This window comes from Meleagris gallopavo, chromosome 5, assembly GCF_000146605.3.
Source record: "Meleagris gallopavo isolate NT-WF06-2002-E0010 breed Aviagen turkey brand Nicholas breeding stock chromosome 5, Turkey_5.1, whole genome shotgun sequence".
NCBI classification, from domain to species: Eukaryota; Metazoa; Chordata; class Aves; order Galliformes; family Phasianidae; genus Meleagris; species Meleagris gallopavo.
Window position 1 is genome coordinate 37276117 of NC_015015.2, and position 13573 is coordinate 37289689.

A 13573-nucleotide genomic window follows, 5' to 3' on the forward strand; every position below is an offset into this window, starting at 1 on the left:
CGTTGGCGTTCGAATGTGCGCCGCGCGCGTCGCTGAGGCGCTGTGGGGGTGGGGCGAGCGGCCGGTGCTCCGGCCCGCGTCCCGTCAGCGTCGGTACGGGGCGGTTCCGTGTGAAAGCACGTCTCTTACCAGCGGGCTGTGATATCGTTCAAGGAATCGTCAAAGCACCCGTTCAGATACGGCGGTGCGCGCTAAGGATACACAGACACGAACTCACAGGGCTTTCCCTGCGGTTGGATGCTTCCCAAGTCTCTCGCTGGAAGATGCACTTGCTTTTTAATTACATACCTATATATTAGAAATTCCTGAGTAATTTCTCCGTCTTCTTGAGCCAAGAAAAAATTGTTGTATCAGATTCTCCCTTTGGATCCGCACCGTGCAAATACCATATGATGGTGACAGAGGCATACTGGTGTTTCTGACAGCGAATAAAATCATAATGATGGTGTTCAAATGACTTGGAGGCTTTTGTCCTCCTTCGCCAGCGTATGGTCAGTTCTACTCTTAATATTTTGGTGGCATATCCTTCGGGCATTGTACTTTTTAGGGAGGTAGCACTACGTAACCCTCCAGCTGCACTACACCGGAGCCACACAGCTTTGGGCTGCTGCTCCCCTCCCTCAGCATCCCACTGCACACTGGCACCTTGCTCTCCCACCGGGCAGTGCAGAGATAAAAGGCTGAACACAAGCCTGAGGAATGTCAGGGTTTGGGCTATAAGCTTTCCATCCCATCCTCTTCGTTTCTATGGCCTTTGCTGTGCGCTGCAGGGTAACTTGGCTTGCTGCAGGAAGAAGGAAAATTTCCCAAATATGTAGTTATGATGAACACGCCTGTGGTCAGCTCCTGCAGTTGACTGTAAATGCTTGGGTTTGTTGAGATGCAAGGAAGGGTGGGAAGAAACAAATGAATAGTTATGTTGCTAGAAATTAAACAAACAACAAAACTCTTTTATTTCTATTAGCTTGACTGAAGTAAAAATACAGTTTTGTTTTTTACTTCTGTATCTTAAACGTCACTCTTCCTCTCTCTTTGAGCAGAATTTGACTTTAGCAAGATGCAGTAATCAAGAATCACTTCAAATTTCAATCTTAAGAGGCTTAAACCGGTGGACTTCATGTCTCAGTGTTCACATGCAGGTCAAGATAAGCCAAGCTTTGCCCACTGCGTTTTAAAGAACAGCTCCACTCTCTTGCACCCATAGGCTCCTGTCTACTGAGAGAGTGCGATAAAGCCCTCCATATGAGGAAATGGAACTTAAGCTCTGCTGTGCAGTAATAGAAATAGCAAACAGAACCCTCATGAATAAAAGCCCCTCTTAAGTTCCATTTAAACAATATTTTAGGGGAACACAATTTTCCTTAGCATAGCATATATCTTATATGTGAAGGTCAGCTGTGCTCAAATATTCAGTCCATTACTTCATGATTTTCTGGTCATTTGTTGCACATCTCAATACATCTTTGTTTCTTTTAATCAGTTTGCAAACCTTTTCCTACTTGGACAATTGTGTTAGTTTGAAGTTCAATCTTAAAAATAAATAAATGTTTAGCTGTTTCTGCAGTATGTCAAAGTATATTTGCACAATGAAAACATTTCTTCCATTGCAGCACTTGAGGCAGAAATAGATACTATTTCACAAGCTTTAAGAAATATGGATTACTAGAATCTGAAGATATGAAATGTTGTAATGTCCTACCACCAAGTTCCGATGAGACATGTACAGCACGACAAATCTCTCCATGCTGAACATTCCTTATACCAATCATATGCACCAGTCTTCTAGCAAGATTAAAACACTCAATAATGTCTTATTTTGGGGCAAACATTGGAGAGATTGTCTTATTCATGTTGAAGTAACCTCATTTTCTAAAACCAAAATGTTTAGTCAACTATTGATGAGAAAATATTTAACAATCCCTTCCTATTGTGTCCATTTCATCATGGTACATTTTTAGATGAGTTACATCTATGACCGACAAATTTATCATCGTTTCTGTTTTAGCTTCTCACGTCTTATAATGCATTATGTTTTAAACTGCCATACACACATTCAGTTCTAATTATAAAATTGTATCATATGTGGTTTAGTGCGTTAGCATGTTGCGAAAGAAAGTGGTCCCTCTTCATTGCAGGGGAGTTGGACTAAACTATGACCTTTAAGTGTGCTTCCAATTCAAATAGTTGTATGATTCTATGAACTGCTGAAAGTCTCTTTAAAATCCCCACCTCCTCGCTCTTTAACTGCTTAAAAATGCAATGGGGCAATCTTCATTTTATGTGTAAAGTAACTTATAGCAGATGGAAAGCATTTTAAGATCCTTTCAGCTACAGGTTTAGAAATAACAGTCTTGCAGGGACATGCCTTAACATTTCCACATATTCAAAGCTGGCAAAATGAAATACTTCCTGTAATTCCGAAACACTTAACAGATGAAAAGAAGAGATTGATAACTCATTACACAACTTTCAGGATGAAACGATGACCTATTTTAGCGTAATTTGCTGTGTTACACATTGTATGAGCTTGGCAATTAGGAAAAGCAGGTATCATTTCTCGCTACCATTCATCTATAGACAAATGTATACCCAAAGAAAATATTACCTTATTGTCTACTAACATGACATACTGACAAAATTTAAACCATTTTGTTATTGTATACATTTTATATTTTTAAATATCCCTAATACTGTTTCACTGTTGTCTTGAAAGTAATTAAGAAAGCAAAGAATTATTTAGCTTTCAACCCTGGACTTACAAAGAAGTACTGGGAAAAAAATCAGTATTTCTATAGTTTGAAGCAACATTGGAACAATGGCTAGTGAGAAAATATGGCATTTCCCACAAAATTTGTAATTGTTTTCTCAACTGAAGAAGTTAACAGATTGTTGGCAATAATCTTTTTTTTTTTTTTTTTTGCCATACTTAAATATGTCTTTTTTCCACAGTGAATTGCAGAAAACAATTGTCTGTCTCCTTGAAACAATGTGTAGAAATGTCTACAAATGAGGCAATTAGTCTTTTTTTCCTGCTCTGCATCAACTGCTTTGGGATCTCGGCATTTTCTTGGTTTTCACAATGAAAAGTTAAACAGTTTTCTTCTTAAAAACTACTCTAGACTTGTACACTCTTTTGCATTCTACCTGGCACCTAGCAACCCACTACCAACTACTGAGAAACTTCTGTAAAACATTCAGTGTTTTAGTTAAACATGCAAAATTGTTCACTCGCTTCTGGAAAGTGCAAGACTTCCTCCTTTAAAGGGCTTTATTTGAATTCAATGCCAAGATATAACCATCACAGGCACCGTTATGGTCACAGTCCAGATAGCAACATAATCCAATGAACTAAAAATAAACAGTAGCTAAACAGCCATAAATCACCACTGCACTGCTCTGCCTTCCCTGTAATCTGTCCCAGAGACTTCAGATATGGCATCCCGATCTTACAGCTAAATTAATCATTTTCTGATGAGAGGCATGGGGCAAAATAACCGTTATACGTCAATAGGAGAAGCACATGTGGCAATTCTAGCTGCATTTTGTATGAAGATACAAGCTATTGTTACAACATATGTATACACATCTGTTTCCATTTCACTGAGTTTTGCTTGACAAAATTATGTCAAATTTGGGACTTAATCTAAAACACAAGTTCATTTGGGGAAGTGAAACATCCTTCATTAAAGATAGTGCAGATTCAATCACGCACCAACCACTTTGAGGAACCAAACACCCACAGCACTTCTCATTTGCTCCCCACTCCTAGCTGGCACCAAGCAGGTTTCCATCCATAGCCACAGTGCAGGCTGCAAGGCTCCTTCCTGGCTTTTTGAGGAAATCCTCACTTGGCTTTTTGAGGAAATCCTCACTTTACTTCCTGGGAACTTTTACCCACTGCCCTCCTGAAGTTCGAGACTGTTCCTCTTTCCATTTCCAAGCCCTGTTTCTCCAGCCGCCTCAGCACAGGAGCTTACAGCCAGCACCTGCATGAAGAGAAACTTCTTCTGCAGGCACCAATGGGCAGCCAACCTAGAGGCTTCCATGCTCTCTAGGCCTGGTGCTGTCCTCCTTTAACCTCTGCAAAGAACATTCCTGATGCTTATGGAAGGAATGAAATTACTGTTTACAAAGACTTTTAAGAAGCTGTACAAAACGTTGCATGTAATTTTGTTACATAAGCCACAACTCTGAAAAACTAGAGACTTGGGGTACCGTCATGTTTTAACAGGCAAACCCTCTAGTGTTATGTCATACCATTAGTTTTGTTTCATTTGTGGAGTCTGGTGCAGTCTCAGGACAAGAGCCCTACTTTTTCTTTAAAATCTAGAGCTGAGTTTCTTCTGGTCTCTGTATCTGATGGAGCCTGGGGCTGTAGCCCCCTTCTAAGAGATGGAAATAAAGACTTTGTTCTGGAGACGAAACTGCACTAGACATCTAAAACTGACTGGAGTAAATACCACTTTAGGTTTCTTCAAACCAAATTTATGCTGAAAGCAAAGTTTGGTCAGCTGTTTTATTGTGTACTGCTGCTCTGCATGAATCGGAGCAGTACCCTCACCCATGAAACAAGTGAGTGGAATGAAAAAAAGCATCTCAGTAGCACTTTAAATAAGAGGTGGTTGGCTGTGCTAGATGCACATCCCCGCGCCTTTCTCACATATCACTGCCAACTTTTGGACTAGCTGTGGCTCAAGGAACAGATCCCTCTGATCAGTTATTCCATTGTCCTCTCTGACAATGGCCACTGATAGATATGAGAAGGTCACAACAGAAAGAAAGAACGTATTTGCTCCAGCATCAAATTTTTAATAGTTAGATCTAGCCAAAGGACCTCAGGAGAAGACTCACTTTCCTTTTTACAGCACTTATTGACTTTTAAAGATCGGAGTGTTCTTATCAGCCATATAAATTTCAGTGCTTTTTAATATTGCTGAATTCTTCACCTTGATGCCATCCTGTCTGATTGTCCAATCTGTGTGAAGGTGTTTCAGTAAATCAATTTCAGCTTTTCATAACTGAACACTTAGCTATCACAAAACTTGCCCTTCAGTTGATTCTGCTGGGAACGCTGCCAAAACTGCACTCAAGGAAGATGGCTTCCAAGGTGTGGAGAAACAGCAACCGATAGAAATATATGAGCAGGTATGAGGAAAGGCTCATGTAAGAGTGTGTTTAAAAACACCTCTTCCCAAATGATCCCCCAACTAAGGCAAGTTGTGACTTGAGTAGCATTTTTAAAAGAACAATTCTGAATTGAATTCTTCATGTAGCCCTCCAGAGAAAGAATCGTGTCAAAAGTATTGTAAAAAATAGCCAGAACATAAAAAATAAATATTCTTGTGTAGGCTTTGCACATGATAGCAGTCAACATTTTACTGTGTAGGAAGCTTGAAGTCTTTATTCTATTATGGTGATGACTAAATGTCAAAAAAAAGTTTATTAACAGAGGCTGTACTTCTTCAAGGGCTGATTTTGATAATTCTTAGCTTCTCAGCTATTTAACATTTGCATCTGATTGTTCTCAGGACTTTTCTCCTTATATATAGTAAGTGAGTGCAAGAACACTGGGGAAGAGACACCAAGATAGGAGAGAGCATAAATCCTTATTTTAAACACAAAACTAATCTCAGCTGTAACTATGGAGCCACTATTTCTCAATGATAATATCCCTATATCAGCTGGTAATAATAAACAGATGACATTTATACACAGGGACACTATGTATTTTAAATATATCTTCACACTGGAGAGAAATGAGATGCAATGGACAATACTAATCCAGACTCTGCATTGAAAACAATGTAATGAATTCTTCCAGGTTGACATGACCTTTTCAAGCTCAGAACAGCCTTGCTGGTTATTTGAAGATTACATGAAGAAAATACAACTCATAAGAGTGATCAACATCTAACTAAGGGTTTAAAAAACAGTCGTATATATCAACATTAGAACAGCTGAATGCCACTCAAATCACCAGAGCTTGGAAGGAGGCTTGGCAGCAAAGTAGGCAGTTAGATGGGATGTTTATTGGATGGCTTCCATCAGCTGCACTATGTGGTGGCTTGAGTGCTAGATTATAAATATTTCCCCTTGTGAAAAGGAGAAGCTGGCTGGATGAACACTGAATCAGCAGGACATATTCTTATCCTCGGCAGAGATTGGTTTGTAAGAAAGCAGGAATGGGAAGCATTGAATTAGGCCTGGGAAGTCCCTTCTCTCCACAGGCACATGAGAAGAGCACTTATCCTTGGAAGCTAGTCAGCATGGCACGTGGGCAATGGCAATGGGAATATTAATAACTCTTCTAAGGCAAGACTTCTGTGGAGCAGGATGGCTCACCAAAACCACAACCTCTGTAGCCACTTGGTGCAGATGGGCAACTTCTGCATTGCAGAGTTCCTTTTGCGAGGCCAAGTTGGGCCACCAGGCTGGATGTGGGTGCACGAGGCATCTCAAAACCAAGATGGGAGATACCTCAAGGGTACTGGTTTTCTCACAGATATACACAGGCAAAAAGTCCCTCCTAAAGTTTACACCAAAAACTGATGAGCCTTGCTAGCCCTCTCACTGGGCTGGAATTAGTGAGCCCCAAAGACATGGATGACCATTGCATGCAGCACCTGAGGTGGAAAAAGAGTGTTCATGTATAGGCCTTTTGGTGAGCAGTGCAAGGCTTTCCAGCTAGAGGGAAGGGAACACCAGGTGACTGAGATGGATAGGAAGTGCAGGATAGTTCTCATCCATGCTGCAGCATGGCTTGGGATGACTGATAAGGGTCAAGTGAAGGAGCAGTGGAAATTTTCTTTGCCCTGCAGCACGCATGAGAAGACCCCCCCAGCAGCCTTCCTATGAAGAGTGGGGTATAGGAGAGATTTCAGGTTGCGGGACAGTTCTGGTGTTAATGCTAGTTTTGTGCAAGTGGCTGTGAGTCACCATGGCAATTCTGGACCAGGGGAGTTTCCAGGAGCCCAAGGCTGAAATCCCCAAGGATGTTAGTCTAGACAGGGTGCTCTTCCCTTTGACCTCATTGGGGGCCTCAGCTTCCTCTTTATGCAAGTAACACCAACTACCAGGACAGGTTATTTTGAGCTACAGAACAGTTATGAAAGAGCAATGTGCTGAAGGTTTGCGGGAAAAGATGCTCTTGCTGTAAGCATCCTTTTCAGACCACTTTTGTGCTAGGCTGTTCCTTGCCACTGCTGACAAGAAAAAATCTGTATTCCTAAAAGTTTTCTAAGGAGACTCAAACAGGCAGAGAAGGGCTCCTTGACTGACGCTAGGCAAGAGCTTGTTAAATAAACTCTAATTCCCCCAGGATAACTGGAGGGAAATCCCAGTCATTAAGTCTTCCATCAAGTGACGTAAAAAGGATTGCAAATTAATCCTGCTCCCCAGTCATCTGATCCCAGCCGAGGGCCTAGCAGTAAATACCAGCGCCCTGAGCAGCTCTGGGGGAATCCCAGCTCCTATCACCTACTCTCCCTGTCTTTTTTAAATAATGCCCCTGATACTCAGTGTTCTCATGTTACTTCTCTCATCTCTCAAGAGCTGGTGTGCGGGATGAGGCATGAATGAGTGTAGTGGGAACTATAGCTGGAAACACCACATATTTCCTGGGCTCACTCTTTTGAATCAAGGGGCTGTGGGTGCTGCAGAAGTAACATGGATTTCAGCACCAACCCACAGAAGGTGGGCTTTGGTACAGTCAAATGAAGACTCTTGATTCCCAAACACCCCTTTTGAGCTGCTTCAGAGTACACAAAAATATCACATGCCACTTCTTGAACGCCAGTGTGCCTGTGCACACACATACTTCCCTTGGTCTTACACACACCAAAGGAGAAATAGATAACAGAGCACAGAGCAATGCGCTGTTTTGCATGGCCTTGTTTGACCCCTGGATTCCAGCATAATTCCTCAGAGAGCCCAGCAATAAGTGAGATAAGATAACAGGCATAGGCACAGACAGAGACCTAGCAAAGAATGTCCCTGAGAAAACCAAGCAGCTCCCAGGTGGGCTTGGCAGTCCTGTTGGCATCCCAGACCGGATGGCGTGAAGAAGGATCCACCATGTACCACCGTGTACCTCCCCTCATCCCACTGTTCCTCCCTTTATTCTCACTGAGCTATTCAACTCCAGGAGCTCATGTGGAAGATGAACAGATTTCATTTGCTCTGTGCCTTGGGGTATTTTTGATCCCAGAGTGAGGAGCTGCTGCTGTTGCTGCCTGGCTTGCTCCTTGCTGTGCTGCTATATATATCTGCAACACCTGCCTTGAGAAGCTCTGAGCAGAGGCACCCAGTGTGCTGTGCTACAGAGCTGGGGGGAAGGTGGCAGGGCTCCAGAGGACAGGGTATAAATTAACTTCACGAGTGGGTGCATGTTTCTCAGACCAGAAATGTTAATCCTTTGTCCTTTTTTGTTCTTGTTTTCCTGTAAATAATAATTAACATAGAGACTTTCTCCAGAGCTGTTGTTGTCTTCAGAGTGTTCAGCAAATCTTAACTAACCCACCTTCCCAAATCCTTCCCTTGTCAGCTGAAAGAGGATGAAATACGCCCCGGAGAAGGGAGTGGTATTCTGAAGCATCCACACATCCACGTGAACATCAGGGAAAGATGTGCCCAAGGTCACAGACTGGGGCAATGTCTCTGCAGGGCAGACAGCTGCGTTCCTGGCTCCCTTCTCTGCGTTCAGATCAGTAAACCAAACAATAAAAGTCTCGACTGCAGTTTCTCTTGTTATCAGTGAAGTGCTCAGGCCTTATCTGGGTGTATAAACACAGATGTCAGCAATAATTTTGCAGGCTCTCACCTAGCTTTTTGGTTTGGTTCTTTTTTTTTGGTTCATTTCTCAGAGGACCTGAGCCTCCAGGCACACTTTCTGAATCAGCACTACAGAGCCAGGGGCTCCCCGTAGCTGCACAGCGAGGCTGGCCCATGCAGGTCACCCCCAGGGGACAACAGCTCTGGCAGCTGGCTCACAGAGGAACATGAAAAGCTCTCAGAGAAATGCCCCTGCTCCAGCACATCTTGTTTAGGGTCAGCTTGTGTCCAGATGTTTGGGTTGCCCCAAAAGGGTTGAGGTGTGAAGCCAGGCCCTTGCCATCACCTCCTCATCCACACATCTGTCCCTGCAGCCAACCTGGAGGGTGGATTTTACTTGAAAGCTCTGGCAGCCTGAGCCGCTGATGGCAGAGCCCTGAGCCGTCTCCCTCTGTCTCCCTGGAGTCCCTGTGCAGACGTAGGCATACGTCACCGCCTGCTCTAATTTTATCCACGTTTGATGGAAGAGACTAACTGAGCAGTGGGGAGGCAGCTATTTTGGTTTTCTCTGTGGCTCTGGGTTATATAAAGCATCCTGCCATGACCTGCATTGCTCAGGAGCTGCTTTTCTTTCCCCACTGCAGCTGCCACTAAACATCAACTCGGGTGCTCTCCTCAGTTCCTATGGCGCCCATGCATGGGGTGTGCAGCTGTGCACGTGTACATCATCCAGATGTGCCACGTACATGGCATCCATCTGTCACATGCGTGGCATCCAGCTGTGTCCCAGATGTGTGGCATCCAGCTGTGTCCCACGCATGCAGAGGGAGCCTGTGGCAGTGAGATTCGCAAGTGGCCATCTGTAGGGGTAGATGGGGTGTTTGCTCTTCTGTGTGGTTTTCACCAGTGTGACGTGCGCTCGGGTCCCACCGTGCCGATGCCTGTGGTACAGGCACTACCCACACAGCAGCATTCTGCGTGGGTACTGCCACCATCCCCCCACGTGGTGTGGGAGCAGCTCCGTTAGGTGGCAGCAGCAGAGGCACCTCCAACGTGCAATCCCTAGGGTTTCTCCAGTAGCTCGGCTCCCCCACGTCATGTACGCTGGGGGGGCATCCCCGCCATCACAGCAGCACGCGGCCCCACACAGAGGCTGTTTCCCAACTGCAGGGAGCCGAGCCTGGCTCCTCCGGTGGTTTTGTCAGTGATGCTTCAGTGCCTGAGGCTGGGAGGAAGCACAGCGGGGCAGAGGCTTGCTGGGTTTGGAATTTTTGGAAGGAGGCAACGTGACTGGGACTCCCTTCTCCTCCCCCCTCTGGCGCAGGCAGGTCTGCCAACATCTGGGTTATGCGCTGGAGGGAGTGTTGGGGAATGCCTCTTTGTTTTTGTTTCTTGCACAATCAGCAAATTTAATAGCACAATGCAGATTTGGAAGCTAAAGTAATTATGATGTGTCACGATACAATTGCAAACAGCCCATTAGCCGTGACTCGTGCCCTTCCCTAGCTCCAAATGTGCCTCCCCCCCCACCTCCTCCCCCCCCCGATCCCATTCCCCCCTGAAAACAGCTGAGCTCTGCTTTCCTCAGTGAGCTCCCTCAAGTTTTGTGCTCACCTCTGCAGCTATTTTGCCTCCAGCTACCTTCTCCCTAATGATCCCTGAGCTCAGGCTGTGGCACCCCCTGCTCCCACACAGTTCCCGCACTGCCAGACCCACTCACTTCCTAAAGAGTCACCTCCCTGGAAGGCAGCCGAGCCTCAGCGCCTGACACAGTCACTGCCGGGGCAAGTCAGCCTGCAGGGCGCGGGGCTGTGCCGCCCTCATCACGCCATTTGCCCATGGAAAGATGACAGCAAAGCTGCCCTCTCGGGCACTGAGACCCATATCCACCTTGCTTGTCCCTCATCCATGCCGGCAGCAGCAGCTTATCAGCTTCGAGTTCTCTTCCCTCTGACACGTGCTCCCTGGGGCAGTATCTCGAGAGTCTCCGGGAAACCACCAGGGGCCCGAGCCACTACCAGGCGTGCATGTGCCGGCGTGTATGTGTGCACGTCAGCAAGGAGGAGGGAAGGATCTGAGCGCTGCAGGCACTGTCAGTGGCCGGTATGGGCTGGCAGGCAGGGATGCCGCTCCAGTAGGAAGTTCAGCTGTTTCACAACAGTCACAACAGTGCAGAGTCCCCTTGACGAGGCGGTGAGGGGGGAGGGAGAGAAAAGTTGATGCAAGGAGGACGGCTGTAGCCCAGCCTGTAAGTTGGGTGGGTTCAGCCCAAGCGTAGAGTTTGGCTGTATGAGCTCATGGCCAGGTGGTGTCACCTCGGGTGAACCTGCTGTGCACTATGCAGGGGTCACTGAAAACACCAGAAGCAGCACTGAGTGAACAGGAGGTGTACAGAAAGAAAAAAACTAAAATGCTCCCAGAAGTGAAAATATTACAGGATCTGGATAAATGGGAATGGGAAAGCAGCCGGTCACCGTCCTTGTCAGCTCTGTCTGCCACTGTCAGTGTGCCCGAGTATGTGGAGTGGAAGGGAAAGCAGCACTGTGCCCCCCACTAGGTCAAATTCAGCAGTCAGTAACATCTGTCACAGCAAGGCAGTTCAGCGCAGAATGGCATCAGACTTGGACTCACAAAGGCTCTGCATATAATTGGAGCCCTATAAACTTGGGGCTTCTGTGTGGCCATGGTTACCATTTTGGTGCTCTTTGAAGTGATCTGAGAGATGCTAACTCCTTAGCACTCATTCACATCCTCTGCATGGTGCTGGCACAACAGCACATGTACCTGTGTGGCAAGCCAGTTCCTGGAGCTGATCAAGCAGAAAAGGGACAGGGTTCTGTTGTTTTAGGGCTGCCCTCCTGCAGGATCAGCTCAGCACTGGGCTGCAGGGCACTGCCACACTCCCCAGCTCCTCCCTGACCTGTGGCAGCTGATGTGGGCCCAGATGGCTACCAGCACCTTGGTGGCCTAGGTCTGTCTGCTGTGGGCTCACTCATCCCAGCACTTTGGCAAGGCACCCAACTGCCTCCTGACGTCGCTGTGAGCCATTTCACCTTTCTCAAATAGCAAGGTGCTAACTGACAGCAGCAAGGGGTTTTCTGCTGAAGTAGCACAATGGAGCAACTCTGTGTGGGGAGGGCTGAAGGCTGGGCCAGAGATGGGACTCTGGCAGCTGCCCTTGCTGGCAAGTAACTTGGCAAAAGATAGTGTTCAGTTTTCAGACAAGCAGCAGCCTGTCCTCTTGCGGGTAGCACAAGGAATGGGTGGAAATACACAGCTTGGGCAGGAGGGCTGCAGGGGGATGCTAGGCTACACAGCCGAATCAGAGCTGTGGGGTGTCCCATCCCCCCTGAGCCTTTCTCCCACGTCACAGCCCAGCTGGCCCACATGCCGCAGGGCAGGGTAGGCTCAGGAGCCAGCAGCTGGGGCAGGATTGGGCTTGAAGTGGTGCTGCCACGTGAGCCCCATCCTTTGCCCTAGGTGAGGCCCTGCGGCTAGCAGGGCTGCGACATGGCAGCTACCTGGGGTCACCAGTGGACAGAGGGCACAGCACGGCTACCCAGCTGACAGAGATGGGGCACGAGGCAAAGCGTAGAGAGCATCAAGCTGATTGGCCTCTCCAGCAAGCACCTATGCTGACAGCCCCATTACCTGCACGCCAATCCTGTTGAATTAACTGCAAGCAACCTCAGTGCAGTTCCTGCCTTTGGCCACCCACCCTCTGCATTTCCACATGGCAGCCATGAGTACACGGAGCTCTTCGCACGCACAGTAATGGCCTGCCGGAAGGCAGCACCGGGGGCCTGCCCCTGGGAAGCAAACATTAATTGCAGCCCCACCCTTTCCTGCTCCGGGCAGCAAGGTGAGGGGATCCTCAGTGTACACCGTGTTCACAGACACGGGCGTGGGACAGGAACCAGCACTCATAAAATAGCTGGGGTTGAACCCGCTGCCCTCCACCTGCCAAAACAAACAGAGCTGATGCAAAGCCAATAGTGGTGACAGCAGCCTGGCTGCTAATGAGGGCTGGGCCAGCAACTGCCTTCCAGTTTGCTGGCCTCAGCAGATGAAGGCAGGAGCGGGTGCTGGGAGTTCCCAGCCCTGGGGGTGCCCGCTGCCATGGTCGGGCAGCCCAGCGGTTCCCTCCTACTGCTTTCCTTGTGCAACACGCGGCGCCGACGCAGCGCTCGGGCCTCAGGGCAGACCCTAACTGGCGTCAGCACCCGCCTGGCCCAGGTGCTTGGGGAAATGCCTGTGGGCGGGCGTCCCCAGCCCAGGGCTTTGCCTCTGAGGGCTTTGGTTGCTGTGCGGTGAAGGGGAGGAAGCTGATGTCAGAGGGAAGGGCACCTGGCACGCAGTGGCAGAGAGGGGGCTGCCAGAGGGACTGCTCAGCACCCAGGAAGGAGCCTGGGCTCTAGTGGGTACCTGCACAACACCCAGGGCAACACCGCACCTGGGCACTGGGCAAAGCGTGCCTGGCAGCTCTGCAAGGCTTTGCAGGGGGGCAACACAAGGAGGGCAGGGAAGAGGAGGGCATGGCCTCGGCCATTCCTGAGGACCAGACAAGGCTGCCGTGAGTCATAGGGCACAGTTTGTTTTCTCCCTTTCACTTTGCGGCTCCGTTTCTGGGGTTCTCTTTGTTACATAGCTCACACCCGTGCTGCAGAGGCTGGGTGATGGGTACCGCCGAACTGCTGCAGCCCGCTGCCAGGCTGAACACCTGACCCGGGTTAAAAATAAACAATTTTTCAGCAGGATTATTTTTACCTCGGGCCCGTTTCCCCCGACTCGGCCGTTCAGGCTA